This window comes from Nannobrachium achirus (assembly GCF_963921795.1).
Source record: "Nannobrachium achirus genome assembly, chromosome: 13".
Lineage (NCBI taxonomy): Eukaryota > Metazoa > Chordata > Actinopteri > Myctophiformes > Myctophidae > Nannobrachium > Nannobrachium achirus.
In genome coordinates this window covers 32,687,040-32,704,357 of record NC_137833.1, presented here as the reverse complement: position 1 = coordinate 32,704,357, position 17,318 = coordinate 32,687,040, and positions in this window count along the sequence as shown.

Sequence of the window (17,318 nt, the reverse complement as noted above, 5' to 3'; positions counted from 1 at the left end):
GCTCTCTCTCTCTCTGTCTGGTACATGTCACACACATGTGTGTGCATTATAGGTGATACGGTCTCTCCGTGTCTCAATCTCTCTGTTTGTGCTGCCGCACGCAACGCATACAGTACACGTTCGGCATAAAGTATGTGTTGCCATCTCCCTAGTACTCTCTGCTATGGCACAGTATACCGTACATACTATATGTGCATCATCATTTTTGTATGTGCACAGCAAGTTGTATCTGTGTCTGTCTGTCTTTCTCTCTGAGGAATTGTAAAATTGCTAGTAGGTGTCCTGACTGACAAGAGTGGACACACATTAAGGGAGTAGTTCACCCCTGAAATAATAACTTTTCTATCGATTACTCACCCCATGGAGACAATCAATAATATGTTTTAGTTTTTGTCGCATTCCTAAGCCACTAATTTGAGGAGACTCTTTGTAGGCCCATTGATTCCGGAGGGTCTCCTTCTGGAATCAATGGGGGTACATTTATTATAATCAAAGTATTGGCCTAGGAATGCGACAAAAAATATTATTGAGTTCAAGTCTCCATGGAGTGAATATTTGATAGAAAAAACATAATTTGGGGGGTGAACTACTCCTTTAAGAATGTACAAATATTACTTATTATTAGTTTCTTGATCTACAGTTCCAGTAAGACGTCTTAAGGGCAAGAAGGGAGGTCGCGCACATGGGCGTGTGCACGGCTGCACGCTTCAGCCTGGGTGACAGCAGATATGGGATCAACTTTCCCTCTGTATCCTAAAATAAGTATTGGCACTTTGGCTACAGTGTGTGAGGCCGCTTCTTTGTCTTTTAAAGACTATTAATGGGATCAACTTTGACCAAAAAAATACATAGACCTGGTTGGTTGTTTAAGTTGGCCACACAAAATGTGGCCATATTTTCCCAAATATGGAGATGACTGACATCTGACATCATAGATGTTTGATGTCATAGAAGTTCGATGATAGACGAAAGAAGAAAAAGAAGACCACATGAGACTGACACAAAATGTGGGCATTCCCAGATATGGGCTTACTGACATCAGGGATCTCCTTATATGGGCATAAAGTGACAAGACGGAATTAATTTGCTAGGGTGACTCATGTTGCGGTTGGTTGTCTAAGTTGGACAAAATGTGGCCATATTTTCCCAAATATGGATGAGCTGGGATGAGGCATTTTTGACACACATGGGCTTAATATTGATGACATCAGGGATCTCCATATATGGGCATAAAAGGGACAAGGACGGAATTCATTTGCAACATCATTGTGTGACTTTTTCATTGTCAGAACAGGTCAGCTATATCCTTTTGCGTAGCTGAGATGAGGTGATGTCAGAAGAGGTCAGCTATATGATCCTTCTGCTGAGCTGGGTTGAGGTGTCATTGTGATGTCAGAAGAGTGATGGACGGACGGACGGACGGACGGACGGACGGACGGACGGACGGACGGACGGACAGACATGTGCTGGAGGTTTTTATACTAAGTAGATAAGATAAGATAAGATAAGAATGACTAGTTCTGCTAAATGGATAGTAGAACTGTTAAAATGCAATGAAAAGCTTTCAATGAGTAAGACACAGGCCCCTACAGTACTCTACACACTCGTCATCTGGATAAATGTCTAAAACAGGACACAAAGGGATGTACCCACTCACACACACATACACAGTCAATGTTCATTTAACACTGTGAGTGTACAAAATACCATCTGGACCGTTACGGATTACATCTGTACACTCTGTACAGTATACACTACAGGATAGGAGAACTTGCATAGCTATAATGACTTGTTAGATGAACACATCATGTCTGGTAGCTGCATCATATTAACCGCCTCCTTCATCGCTATCATCATTAACTATGCAGTTTAATGGGTGATAACGTAATACATGACTTCTGCCTCGATTTATCCCCCATTTACGAGGCTTTTTATCCAATTCCCTCACACAGATGGCTCACCAAATGTGATCGGGATATCAACGCAATTGTCTCTGTCACTGTGCAGCAATTCGTAGCCCATATCAGCAATTTTGCCAGCAAACAGAAAACACTCAACCAAACTGAGGCTTTGTTGCACCATGTTATAAATCCTATAGCACTCATATGAAATTCAATATTCTTGGGGAATGTGATGAAAACATATTCACATTAAACACGCCAGTGCAAAGCACCCATTGTTTGGTGACTTGAATTAGCACTCACATTGTGAGAAAAGTCTATCATTAGAGCATTAGCCCAAGTGGAGGTCTCACACCGTGGAAAGAACTTTATAAATTGATGTGACATGCAACAATTAGACTGAAATGAGTAATTACTCATTTTTCATCTTTGCTGAGGTTCTTTCTTTCTTTCTTTTCTTTGCTGCCCACAATCTTTACTTTTTCTTTTGCCAGCAAGGCTTCTTGAGCCATGGCAGACTCTACCACCCCCACCTCCGCCGCCAAAACCACCCCCTCCAGCTTTGCTTTTCTTATTCACCAATAACCACATGGAGACTTTACAAAAATGGAGCCATTGATTTGAGAGAGAAGAATGTATTACTATAGATCAGGCAGCTCGTTTGAATATGAATATAGTAGTACTGTAGGTCAATGAGTCACTCTGCAGTGTTCCTTTGCATACCTGAGTCACCCCAGTAAGCAGGCTGACCATATCTCCGTTAATTAAACGAACATGCACGTTCATGCATGTGCATATCACACACACATGGTCTACACGTCTACAGTAAGTAGCTAAATTGAGACGGACACACACACACACAACACACATCCTGCGTTTAGACGGTGCACAATACTGTACATAATCTAAATTGTGCCCAATGTGTGTATTTGTTCCATAACATACTGTATTTTAAATGACAAATTGTGTTTTTGACTGCTGGATAAACATATTATGCAATTTTATGATATCTTTGGTTTCACCTAGATTGTGATGAGCTTTTTTTAATTAATGTGTACATCATTACCTTTCTTTATTGTCAATATATTGTTTACAAATGTATTGGTTGTTATAACACATGCATGCAGTTACTTGTAGTATACAGTGTGTGTGTGTGTGTGTGTGTGTGTGTGTGTGTGTGTGTGTGTGTGTGTGTGTGTGTGTGTGTGTGTGTGTGTGTGTGTGTGTGTGTGTGTGTGTGTGTGTGTGTGTGTGTGTGCCATGCCATTTGTTATTAATGTTTTTGACTAACATGTCGCTGAAATTGAAGAGGGTAGAGTTGCCATTTGTCAAGTAGTCAGGAAATAGTGGTAAGCATAAAGCTACTATGATGCTATACCACCTTGTCTAACAATAAGGTCACTTTACAGAGGACAAAGATAAGTGAGACAGCAGGAAGTGACAGAATGAAACAGGATAACAAAGAATTGAACCGTGAATGCGTCTGGAAGCATGCGGTCAATAAAGGTTATCATGATCTTTGTGAAACTCACAAGATAACGGAACCACCTGCTATTTCCTGTCTGCTGCCTCGCTCTCAATCTGTGCAGCAATAGAGGTTCATTTCCTCCCCCTGATAATATTCCCCTGGTAGGCATAACCCCCCCAGACATGTTTCACTCACCTCGCCAAATGGGAGGTAAGTGATAGCACACTATTTCATTCCCCTGCGCGCTACAGACCGATACCAAGAGCGTAGTTCTCTTTAGACCGTATTGACTTTGTCTTTACAGATGTCATGAGCTAATTTCATGCTTTGTGTGGCTCTTTTTCTAAAGTGGCACCAGGAAAGGGACAAGCAGCTGTAAGAAATTCAGTCAGAAGGAAGAAACCCAGTCTGGTGTTACTGAGCCGTAATATTGTTGCATTACAGAACATTGGTTTCACCATTTATAACATAAAGATAAACATTTGTTTAAAACAACATTCATTGTCATCAAATTGTATTTAAAAGCTCTTCACATCACAATGACTAATCTGATTATACTCACATAGAACGTTTTGGTTCTGTTAGCCTGAACAGAACCAGTTCCAAGTTTTTAATCTCTTAGTCTAATGAATTTTCTTCTTCCCTCCCATCTCTCTCATTCTTTGAGTAACACATCCAGGTATTTGACCAATAAGCAACTTAAGGTGCAAACAATGGAATCATGTGACATTGATTCCCTTCCCCTATTCGCTCATACTAGGACATGATGTATGTGTAGGCAGAAGAATACATTTGCAGGTGATGATGTAATACTGTACATAAGTGTCCTGACTCATGGCCCCATCAACATGCAGTATGGCATTTTATGACAACTTGATGAATCCTCTGGATCAGTGATTCTCAAACATTTTAATGTCAAGGGCCCCCATGCCTCTGTTTAGTTCCATTTGTAGACACTCAGCATTACAGACCTGTAAGGGTCCATTTGGAACCCCCTAAGGAACCCCAAGAGTCCCTGGACCGCACTTTGAGAACCACTGCTCTGGATGGATGACCTGCTTTCACTGCATGGGGCGAGTGTGGCCAGGTCATTATAAGTTAAAGCAGGGGTCTTCAACATTTTCAGGCCAAGGACCCCTTGGCTGAGAGAGTGATAAAGCAGGGACCCCCACTACATATTGTATAAAATTGTGTTGGAGATTAAAAATTTTCCTAGATTCCTTAGACAGAGTAGACGGCACAAACATCAGTGTATTAACCACTTGAACCATCAACACGAGTCTGACTGCTCTTGTTTCCCTCCACACCAAACCTCTTTGCCAAGAATAGCAGATCTACATAGTAGATCGGCTATCCTTGTAGATTGGCTATTCTTGGCTAATGTTCCACACATAATAAAAAAAAGGTTCTCATCACACAAAGATTTGGAGGACCCCCTGTAGTAACTCTACAGGTCTCGGACCCCCTGTTGAAGACCCCTGAGTTAAACACTGTGCCATCTAGGCCGGGGGTTCTCAAACCTTTACATGTCAAGGACCCCTATATTAATGTGTGTATTTGGCCGCTGACCCCCATCGGAAAAGGTTTTGTGCCAAGATCTGCGGTGTTAAAAATGTCAAAAATATTCTAAACTTTTCAAAGAATTTTGAAGATTAAAAAAAAAAAAAAGCTGATGTATATTAGGGCCCTCAGGGTTTGAGAACCTGCATTAGACCACAGACGAACATAACTCTGAGAGTTAACTTTAGCTACACTGTAAAAAAAAATATGTGAAATTTACGGTAAATTACTGGCAGCTGTGGTTGCCAGCAATTTACCGTAAAAATGATGGCGTCAATGTATAACACAGTACGGTATATTATCTGTAAACCGTAAAATTTATAGTTGAGAACTGTTGTTTGTTACGGTAAATTACAATTAAATTGCCAGAACCTCACCATAAAAATGATGGTGTCAATGTATAACACATTACGGTACATTATCCATAAACCGTACATTTTATAGTTGATAACTGTTTGTTTGTTTACGGTAAATTACAATCAATTGTTAAATTACGGTAAATTACTGGCAGCTGTGGTTGCCAGAACTTTACCGTAAAAATGATGGCGTCAATGTATAACAAATTACGGTATGTTATCCATGAACCGTACATTTTACAGTTTAGAACTGTTTGTTTACGGTAAATTACTTTTAAATTACCAGAACCTCACCATAGAAATGACGGTGACAATGTATAACAGATTACGGTAGAACTGTTTGTTTACGGTAAATTACTTTTAAATTACCAGAACCTCACCATAGAAATGACGGTGACAATGTATAACAGATTACGGTATATTATTTGTAAACCATACATTTTATAGTTGAGAACTTTTTTTTTTACCGTAAATTACTATTAAATTGCTTGAACCTCACCATAAAAATTATGGTGTCAATGTATAACAAATTACGGTATATTATCCATGAACCGTACATTTTACAGTTCTGAACTGTTTGTTTACGGTAAATTACTTTTAAATTACCAGAACCTCACCATAGAAATGACGGTGACAATGTATAACAGATTACGGTAGAACTGTTTGTTTACGGTAAATTACTTTTAAATTACCAGAACCTCACCATAGAAATGACGGTGACAATGTATAACACATTACAGTATATTATCCATAAACCGTAAATATTAAAGTCGAGTACTGTTTGTTTACCATAAATAACTAAACCAGTTTACGGTAATTTGCTTTAAAAAATAACAAGTTAAACCTGTTTACGGTAATTTATTTTAAAAACATCATATCCTATGAACATAATTACACTCTGTGATAAACACACTACAACTATTATGATATGGCATTTTAATTTTAAAATAGGGTGACACTGCATTATGATGTTCAGCAAACATTTACAGTAAATTATAAAAGCAGATAAATCTAATTACAGCTTTTCTCACAGTACAGCAAATTATCAGCAGCATATGGTTGCCAAAACTTGATTACAACATAGATTGTACAGTCAAATGCTAATAGGGCAATTACAAAGACAATTTAAAAACACCACATGGTAGTGTGAAAAACAATGAAAAGCTCTCCGTCATCATACTCACAAAGCAGTGCTGAGATCTTGATAAAAACAGCATGTGTCCATTTTATACATGAAGGAGAAGCCATGGTGGAATGAACAAACATGAAAACATTGTGCCACTTGCCCGGCTTTGATCAAGAGTAATGTCACTGAGTCCAGACTTGTCCAAAGAGTGTGCCCAACATGGGAAAAAGTCAGATGATGAAGAAAATGAACTTCTCATTAAGGACTCTAGTTGTCCATCAGGTGTTCACAAGGACTGGCACGATGATCTCTGCATTCAGGAAACAGACAACAAAGCAAGAGTCAATTTGAGTGCATTAAGCATGATGCTTACAGAGTTAAACCTACACATTTCTATTCTTACGCTCATTGGAGCTAAGGCAGGAATCTGAGCTCTAGTGAACTATACTGTACATAGAAAAACACAGGTCTATGTTGACTTGGAGCCTAAATTTACAGATGCCTCCGCTCTAGCATCAAAACAATCATCACATTTTGTGACCATTACAAGACTGGACAGTAACCAGCCTGATGAAAAAGATATGCAATCTATTAAATATATAATATTAAACAGACAATGATGTATGGTAATGCCAAAGCATAAGGCATTTAAATGAATCAATGAAAGGTTCAATGTCCAAGATTTGGAAGTTGCCACTGAACTTGGTCAGTTTTGTAGCAAACATGTTGATTGTCTTGAATTGCAATATAAATGCCCAGTGTTGCATTTATAACCACTCAAGCAGATTATACTCTATCCATCAAAAAGGTTATCTGCAAAACTATATTACATTTTGATATTTCCTTCTATCCATTTGTGAAACTGTTGGCTTGTACAGTGCATCCAATCAATAGGTTTGAGTTGTGCTTGCATCCAACTGTCATTCCAACACTGAAAGACACCAATGCTTACCCCGTCTTGACACAACCGGTGTCCAAGTCATTTGGTACAGACTTGACTGAGGACAGGTGGCACTGACAGTGTCTCACACAGTGTTCAGGAAACTGGAACTTTGAGCAGATGTCATCTCAAGTTGTCCATCAGGTATTCATTACGGACAGGATGATGATCTCTGCAGCCAGGAAACAGACAAAGCAAAAGTCTGTTTGAGTGCATTAAGCATGATGCTTACAGAGATAAATCTACACATTGCTATTGTTACGCTCATTGGAGCTAAAGCAGGAATCTGAGCTCTATAGGGAACTATACTGTACATAGAAAAACACAGGTCTATGTTGACTTGGAGCCTGAATTTACAGATGCCTAGCATCAAATCAATCATCACATTAATACAAGACTGGACAGTAACCAGCCTGGTGAAAAAGATATGCAATGTATTACATATAACATTAAACAGAAAATAATGTATGGTAATGCAATGTAATTGCAATGTAAATGCCCAGTGTTGCATTTATAACCACTCAAGCAGATTATACTCTATCCATCAAAAAAGGTTATCTGCTAAACTATATTACATTTTGCTATTTCCTTCTATCCATTTGTCAAACTGTTGGCTTGTACAGTGCATCCGATCAATATACTGTAAGAGACCAATGCTTACCCCGTCTTGACAAGACCGGTGTCCAAGTCATATGGTACAGACTTGAGAGACTGACAGTGCCATCTTCAGGAAACTGGAACTTTGAGCAGCTGTCATCTCAAGTTGTCCATCAGGTCTTCATTATGGACAGCATGATGATCTCTGCAGCCAGGAAACAGACAGAAAACATGAACTTTAAAACATTAATGACAATAACAAAAATATTGGGGGTTGTGGCATTAGAGACTCACCACAAATACAATAAATAAGGCAGAGAAGCATATTATGTGATGTGCCCAAAAGGTAGCATGTATAAAAAGTCTGGCAGGGTATCTGCTGAAATGAATAGCTATGTGGCCAAAGCAACACCAGGGGGCAGAAGTCCATTGACTCCACAAGCAATCAAAAAGTGTATATTCTGGTAGCTAACACAAAATAAAAACAACAAACAAACACGCATCACAATTGATGCATTGTGAGCTTGCAAATCTGCTATTTTCAGCAAAGAGATTTGAGTTGACAAAGTATAGACCCATGGGGTCAACAGACACTGAACTGTAGATCTACATACCTCTCTTGACAATGACAGTGGACAATCTGACCATGGCTCAATTCTGATCCTCCCGTCACACTCCACTGTCTTTCCCTCCCATCAATACTGCCACTGTCCAATAGAGAAGAAACAGAAGAAACATTAAATGCAATAACAAAAAGGGCTTGCTTTTGGAATTGAAATTGATCAAAAAACTCACCATTGTGTGTCCAACAAGTTGTTCCCTTCAATTCCAAAACAACTCGTAGGAGTTTAAATGGCCTGAAAGTTTGCAAGAGGGTTGGTATATCAAGACAGGTTATATTACAGAAGAGCAGGGTGTACTGATTATCTTGACAATTTACTCTTAACATGTTAAAAGATTTCTTTGTGTATGTTTTCAGTATACTTACCAAAAAGGAAATTCTTGGATCATACCAATGCTACAAGTGGTCAACCTATTCTGTTACAAAAGCACTGAAACAAATCTCAGATGTTCAGAGAATTTATTACCAAAATCAAAGTCAGTCTCAACTTATTTAACTGAACCCCCCCTTCCCCCAAAAAATAAAACAGCATAAAACCAATATAAAATAGTCTCTTTTTTTTAAGTCAAGACCACTGAGCATGGGTCTTCAACATTTTCAGGCCAAGTTGAGAGAAATGAAGCAGTGATCCCCACAACCTTTTCCATATTGTTTCATTGTTTGACTGCTCAATCATCAGTGTATTTTGGATTCAAGTCAATTTATGTTTTCAGATATTTTGGATTCATCTCAATTTGTTTTCAGATATTTAACGACTTGAACTGTCAATACTAATTAATACACTTGATCTTTTCCCCCCTCTACACCAAACCTCTTTGCCAAAAATAAGCTTGTAGATCAAGCTATTTTTGGTTGAAGTTCTCAGAATTTGGACGTTAGGGTTCAAGTGGGTAAAAAAAAAGGGGGGGGGGGTATTTTTGATTTGGAGGACACCCTATAGTAACTCCGAGGACCCCCTAGGGGTCCCGGACTCCCTGTTGAAGACCCATGCTGTAAAACTAAAACAATTTGCTGTTGCATTTCCCTTTTTTTTTAACATACTGTAGTATTTCTTCTCAAAATGTTGTTTTAACAGTTTAACACTTATTTAACTAAACCCCCCTTCCCCAAAAAATAAAACCGCATAAAAACAATAACATAAAGTCTTTCCTTTTTTTTCTATGACAGTAGTGGAAGACCACTGCCTTCCAGTAGAGCATGGGTCTTCAACGTTTTCAGGCCAAGTTGAGAGATGAAGTAGGGACCCCCACAACCTTTTCCATATCGTTTCATTGGTTGACTGCTCAATATATTAGTGTATTTTGGATTCATGTCAATTTATGTTTTCAGATATTTTGGATTCATGTCAATTTGTTTTAGATATTTAACCACTTGAACTGTCAATACTAATTTAAAAAAAATACTTTTTCCCCCTCTACACCAAACCTCTTTGCCAAAAATAAGCTTGTAGATCAAGCTATTTTTGGCTGAAGTTCTCAGAATTTGGACGTTAGGGTTCAAGTGGGGAAAAAAAAGGTTGTATTTTTTTATTTGGAGGACCCCCTGTAGTAACTCCGAGGACCCCCTAGGGGTCCCGGACTCCCTGTTGAAGACCCATGCTGTAAAAACTAAAACAAAATTGCTGTTGCTTTCCATTTTTTTTACATAATGTAGTATCTCAAAATCTTGTTTTAACAGTTTAACAGTTTTTTTCCTCATAAACAGCCTCTAACAATTCCAAATAAAAGCCTTTAAAGAAATCAGTTCTATGTATTGGTTTCTTCAGAATGTCACGCCTCTAACAATATAAACTTTGAACAGCCTCCAACAATACAAAATAAAAAGTCACTGTTGTCTTTTTTTCACGATTACCAAAGCTAAATGAAAACAAAATAGTTTTGATATTAACAGCTATTAAAGAACCGTTCAGGTGGCAACCTTACTTAATCCTTTATTCTCTCCAGTCCTGATCGGCAAGATCCTTGATCAGTCGGAGGACTTTCACGTTGACGGACAGCTGCTTCTTTTTTTTGTTTCTTTCGACCTTTGTTCCCTTCTCTGGGTTGATGCCGAAGAAACACCTTTATGGACACATACCTTTGAATTAACCACTATACCTGTAGAGTAATTTGTTCTTGAAGAGGAAATATAATGAAATAATTACCTCTGCAGGAACTCAAGAGTGGAGGCCAGAGCCACTGGGTAGTGGATGTTCAGGCAGTAGTAGCTGCCAAACATAAGGGAAACGGCCGAGATGAAGTCCGGAATGTTGTCATTCACAATGGTGCGGTCTACACTGATCATGAAGTTCCTTGAGGCATAGCAGGTGGCTCCTGCAAAGAAGATACAGATTTAACAAGAACAGAGCTGGGAACAAGGAAACAACCACAAGAAGCAATGTAAATTGTTTTTATCTATTATTTTCTTACAGTATAAGTGAACAAGAACTTACCACATACAACTATGCAAGGTGTCACTGGCAAACTCTGCACTGGTACTTCGCTTGCAAGAGAAGTTTCCTCTACATAGTGTAAGAGGTTCGCCTCTGTTTCATCAAAATAGGAAAGGAGTAGCAGCACCATATCTTTCACCTCCTCAGAGCATCCCTGTAACTGCCCTCTCAGAAGGGCCAGCTTTGTGGCAGCCTGGAACACTCTTCTGTTCTCATCTGCACATTTGGTTTTCAGATAGTTCAGAAGCCGCTTTCCTTTCTTTTCTAAAGAGCTGAGGAAGGTCTCTTTGAGGGATTTTCCAGTGAGCTGTTGGAGGTGGACCGTCATGCCAATCTCCTGGAACAAGAACGGCCACTCACCCAAGAGGGATTGCAGATCTGTTCCTGTATTTATCTGTTTACGCTGGGAGTAGTAGGTGCACTCCATGAGAGTTTTTACCTCTTCTGGGCTAAAGTTAGTCTCAACTCTGAGCTCCTTCATTTTCTCTTTCTTCTCCTCTTGGCTTTGAGTTGTCTCAGTCAATGGCATGAATTTCACATCCCACTTTATGCATCCATATGTGTCCTGAACAGCAGCCCGTTGTTCAGCTGGGATTTCGTCTGTATCATCTGTATCATTCTCTTCTGACCTTTGTTTGCGCTTCTTAACCTTTGGTGTTGTAGCCCGCTTCGCATTTTCAATTCTTGTTTGTATTTGCCTCTCCCATGAATGATATCCTGTTCCAACTACACCTTCGAAATCGTCTATCAGTGACTGTGGATACTTGGCTACCATCTTTTTGGCAACTTCTGTGCAGTGGTGTTTGGTCGGAGCAGCACAGGCATTCATCATCTCGTCTGCAACATTACGAACCAGCTGTCTCCGTTGCTTTCCAGTCAGTCTTTTCCCCCTCTCCAAAGGCTGAAGGAGATCTTCTGAAAACTTGCTCCATGGAATATGGAAGTTGTCAACCCAATCTGGAACAGCAATTGCCGGGCGGCGGGGTGAGGGAGATGGGCATGACGAGGAAGATGCAAGGCCAGGTGAGGAATAGGAACGCCACGGGGACGTGGAGGAAGCTGGAGATTGGCTGTGGATTTCGTCACTCAGTGCTGTAAAATAATTCAAAATAATAATGCAATTAAATTATCAAATTTTGTTAAATAGGTGAAGAGTTTAAAAACATATTTTCTCAAAGTACTTACTGCTTGGTTTCCAGGCAGAAACCAACTTCCTTGCTTGGATTGGTCTTACTGACTGCAGATCGGTTTCCTTGATGATGGTCAAATCCTCATAGGTCTCCACTCCCAGGTTTTGGAGTTCCTCCTCTAAAAGGTGCAGAAGTGTGTCTGGAAGGTCTGGCAACACCCTGCTAATGGCACTGCGTATGAAGCTTTGCTCCGCATCATCCATTTCTGAGAATGAAAGAGTGAATTGTCTTCCATTAAAACCAGAATGCCAGCTAAACAAAGACATGCATTAGTGCACATGCCATGGACCCCCACTTGAAAACATGTGCCAGGTATCCACATAAGATTTGTGTTTGCAAATTTCTATTTTTTTCTAAACCTTTTCCTTGCTAAACTGCAATGTATTGTGCCCTTGTAAATTTGCTCAACCACCAAAACATAAAATAGGGGGACCCCAATAACACCTTCAAGGACACCAATCTGAATTAGTGTGAGGACACCACACTGTGTTTCAGAGGAACAACTTGGTATCCATCCTTCATGTAGGATTGTAATGGATAGAAATCAATCAAGTCACTGCAGTTAAGACATAGCATCCTTTCACCATCTTTCCTAACTGAGTAAAGATGGTACTGAGGAAGGAATATGGCTTTGTACTTTGACAACAGAAAATGAACAGTGTCATGTTTTATCAAAATAAACATTAATTCACCAAACTCCACAGAGTCAAGGTTCCCTGTGACAAGAAATTGTCCTTTCTTGTATGCTGTTCCCTTATACAGTATTTCTACTGTACATTTTGTGTTCTTCTCATTAAAGCCTAATTGTCTTACTGCATCTTGAATGGCTTTACTGTACAGTACTGGGTAAAATGGAGAACCATCTTTAACTTGCAAGACAGTTTGACCCATGGATCCGGCTGAAAGATAAGCCTGGAACATTTGATGTCTTTCAGAGAGAGTAGAGCAGAGGTTTTTAAAATTCTTCAAATTTCTTGCACATCTCTTAAAATAACTGTGCTTAGATTCAAAGCGAAGAGTCCAAAGCCTTATCAATGGGCCACATTTCAGAATCAATGCTGGATAGTGACGTAAATAATGATGTTTTGGTTTCAGGCTACTTTCTGGGAATAGAGCTTTTCTGAACTCTAAATAATCTTGAATAAGAACATCAAGATATGCAACCTGAGGCACAGAGATTCTCTGAGCACATATCATGTCCACAATGTCTTTTAGCTTCAGAGTCAGTTGCCACACATCATCTGCTGTATCTCTCACTCTGTCACCAATTATGAGAGGCAGCAGCCTCAGAAAATTCCAGTTCTGTACAGCCTGTCCTGATAGTTTAGTTGCTTTAGGTTTAACCTCACATGGCTTAGTAGATGCATCAGAGGCGCAGTATTTGAACTGTTTAATGCGCCGATTCAGAGTAGAGTAAGTGAACCATGCTTTTCTCTTTATGAAATACTCAAGATACAGTGCAACATCATAAGACACAACACCTTCAAATAGGTCATGTCCTAGACAAGGTGGCAAGCCTGGCTGACAAACATTGAAGTATTTCAAAGAATTGAATACTGACTTGAATTTCACTCCTTCCACGTCTCGTGTCTGTTCAGTCTCGAGGCGATGAACAGCAGAACTGTAGCTCTCTATGGTGCGCACTGGTCCGCAGACAGTTGGATCATCACCCTGAAATTCATTTCGGGTTATTAGGCAGTACCTACAGAAATAGGTGGAAGTACTGAAATTTTCAGTGAACCCCCCAATACAATGTGATCCCAAATTATCTCCAGCAATACAATACAAGGTGCCTTTGACAACCGTTTCATCTGACAATGCAATCCCATTTTCCAAATCCTTCAAGTCTGTTATTAAATCAGAAAACAGCTTATCATGGCCAAATTCCTTGAAGTCTTTTTCTCTACATAATAAAACAAGTGACATGTGGTCTGTGTTAGAACGTATATGAATAGGTAAGTTGGCAAGAGATAAATACACAGCTAACACTTTATGTTTTGTCTTAGCCGAGCCTAAAGGATTAACCACTTCCATAGAATCCTGATACAGTATTACCTTTAAACATGATGGATTTTGTTTAAAGAAATCATTTGATTTGAATATGTGACCATCACTAATGTCAATTAGATCATTTGTAGGAGAGTCAGCTTCATGCTCTCCTGACACACAATTCTGCCACAGATTAGATTCTAATAAACATTTAAATGTCTCTTTCACAGGCACATAATATGCAAACCTTTCTGTCCTGTTCTCATCTCTTCCTAAAAGAATCTTTTTAGGCTCCACATAGTTAAAATTGTTTTTAAAATGCTTTGCTCTGGAGTATGATGTCCTCATTGGCCCTTTATGACTTTCAGAGAATAGATCAGATCCTGTGACAGTGTTACACACTTTCCTAATGTCCTCATCTGACAGTGCTGTCTCATTTCTTAGCATGGAATTAAGTTTATTCACAATATATGTCTGACCCAATTCGTGTATGTTTTGAATCTCCTCAACAATGTTCTGTATGGTAGAAGCAGGGAGTAGAAACTGTCCTTGTAATTTAAGGTAAAATAAACTGATATTTCTAAAAAACAGGTCACTGAAATCTTCTGTAGTATCCATCTCAACTTCTTCTGTGCTCATTTCTGTACCTGTCTCAAACACAGGGGCACTTAAAGAATCTGATACAGCATAAGCATTCTCTCTATACATGTCACTTATGCTGCAGTCTGCAAAATGTCTATGTTTCCGTGACATGTGGGCAGTAAATGAAGATTTGACAGTGAAAACATTTTTGCATTCTTTAACTGGACAACTTACTTCACGCCCTTCACTAATGTGTTCCTTCAAGTGAGCTATTAGATCTTTAGTATCTTGACACTGACGTTCACACAGTGCCATTATGCATTTAAAAGAAGCAGTCCCCACATTAGTGGGAAGGGCAGGAGATGCATTGTGTTTCCTGTAAAAGTGACCCTTAAAAGCTCCATATCTAGTAAATGTTTGCTTGCAGCCTGCAGAAAAGCACTTAAACAAACAATGAGGCTCATTCCTATGCAGTTTGCAATGCAATACATATCCCTTCAGAGTATGCAATGTTTTATTAGGCCTACAGAATGTACAATTATACATTTTGGCCAAAAACGTCCTAACAAACCTCAATTCAAACAGACAATAAAATCAAGGGCTTAGTTTAACCTACTTACCAACAAGAATTATGAAGTTTTAAACACATCCAAGAGTGTAAAAGCAGTGGTATATCTGGTAGTTTTCTGGTAGCTCTGTGCTCTATGGTTCATGCTGGTCTAACCGTTCATTCTGGCTGTCTGAGCAAACACTCGCAGGTGGAGCAGGCTCAGGCAATTAGAGATCAAAGGAGCAAGCGCCACCTCACCATAGCAACCCCAGACTCCCCTTCTGATTGGATGACGTTCAACGACCCTCAGTTTGAATTGAAGTGTAGCTGTTTTTATGCCATCAACTCTCTAAACATTTGGAAATGTGCATTAAACAAAATACACATTTATTGTTTTCTTCTTATAGGCCTGCAATGTTAAATCTATTAAAGCCTATTTATACACACTGGAACACATGACATTTGCAAGAATTCCACACATTATGTTAATCAAAGATCTGGAAACCACAATAACATGCCAATAGTTGTTAAATATCTAAAAACACAATTGACATGAATCTCAAAATACACAGATGATTGTGCTGTCAAACAATGAAACTATGGAATCTATGAACAGGTTGTGGGGGTCCCTGCTTCATCTCTCTCTCAGCTAAGGGGTCCTTGGCCTGAAAACATTGAAGACCCCTGGCTTATATTGATCATAAGTCCCAATTAGTGAATGTCAAGTCTCCAGGTTTTCTTCACAATATGTATGACACTGATTTACAACGAACGACACTATGACATTATGCCTATGAGTCCAACTAGTACTAGTGGTTCTCAGATGTTGTATTTGCAAGGACCCCTATAACTCTTGTAGAGTTACAGACCGGGCTATCTCATTGTGAGTTTGCAATCAAATTTATACAATGTATGTATTATTCTTACTCCTTAATGTGTGTGCCATGCCGTGATTCTCAACCTTTTTCATTTCAAGGATGCATTAGGCCAGTGTTTCTCAAACTTTCACATTTTAAGGTCTCCCCTTAATTCTGGCAATGTACAAATGGAACCAAATGAACCCTGTTAGAATTCATTTGGTTCCATTTATACACTGCGAGTGTTACAGACGTGCAAGTAATTTTAGAGTGTGATGTGATATTGTGGCATACATGTGGATGGGTCCCTCATATACTGTGTGATGCTTTGTCCTTTGTTGTTAACTCCTGGCCTGTAAACTGTGCAGCCTCGTACAACACCAAGAGAACCGCACTTCATATAACCAACCACAAACAGAACCTCACCATTATTATCATTATTCACAGGGTAATAATACAAAGGTAAGGGTCCATTAAGGCCTATGGTTGCCCTAGTGACCTAGGCCACTGTACCTTCTGTATACTGATTGTTGATGACACATGGCTGATCACTACATTAAGGCTTGCCGCTTTACATACATATATGCCAGGATTTAAATTGGTTCAGACAGAGCCTGGAAATTGCACAGGTGAGGGGACTCATGGTCCACTGGCAGAGGCTGGCCATATACGTACATTCAGACCGACGTACAGTGATTTGGTGTGTTCAGAGTAAGAGTATTGTGTTTTTGAATTGTTCTACTGGTACGAGTAGGCTGGCTACCAGTAGAAAAAAATCATCATCATGGGAATACCCATATGTGGACATTTATTTTATTTTAACCTCATTAATATATATTGGACCAGTTACCCATATGTGGAGATCCCTGATACCCATATATATGGAGATCCATTTATATGGAGATAGGGGCATATTGGATAAATTGACACACACACACACACACACACAATTGCGGAATCGCTGACCAACTGACAGGATGTGTCGGTTTACATAGGCTATACTGAGACCTTCGGTCGCAATAATGTGACCTTTGAAAAACTGCAAGAACAAGGTACTAAGAACTACACCCAAAGCAACCACCAGCTACACCCTAGCTGCCTGTAACACCCCCACAGTTAATCATTTTGCAAATTACTACCATAGTATTT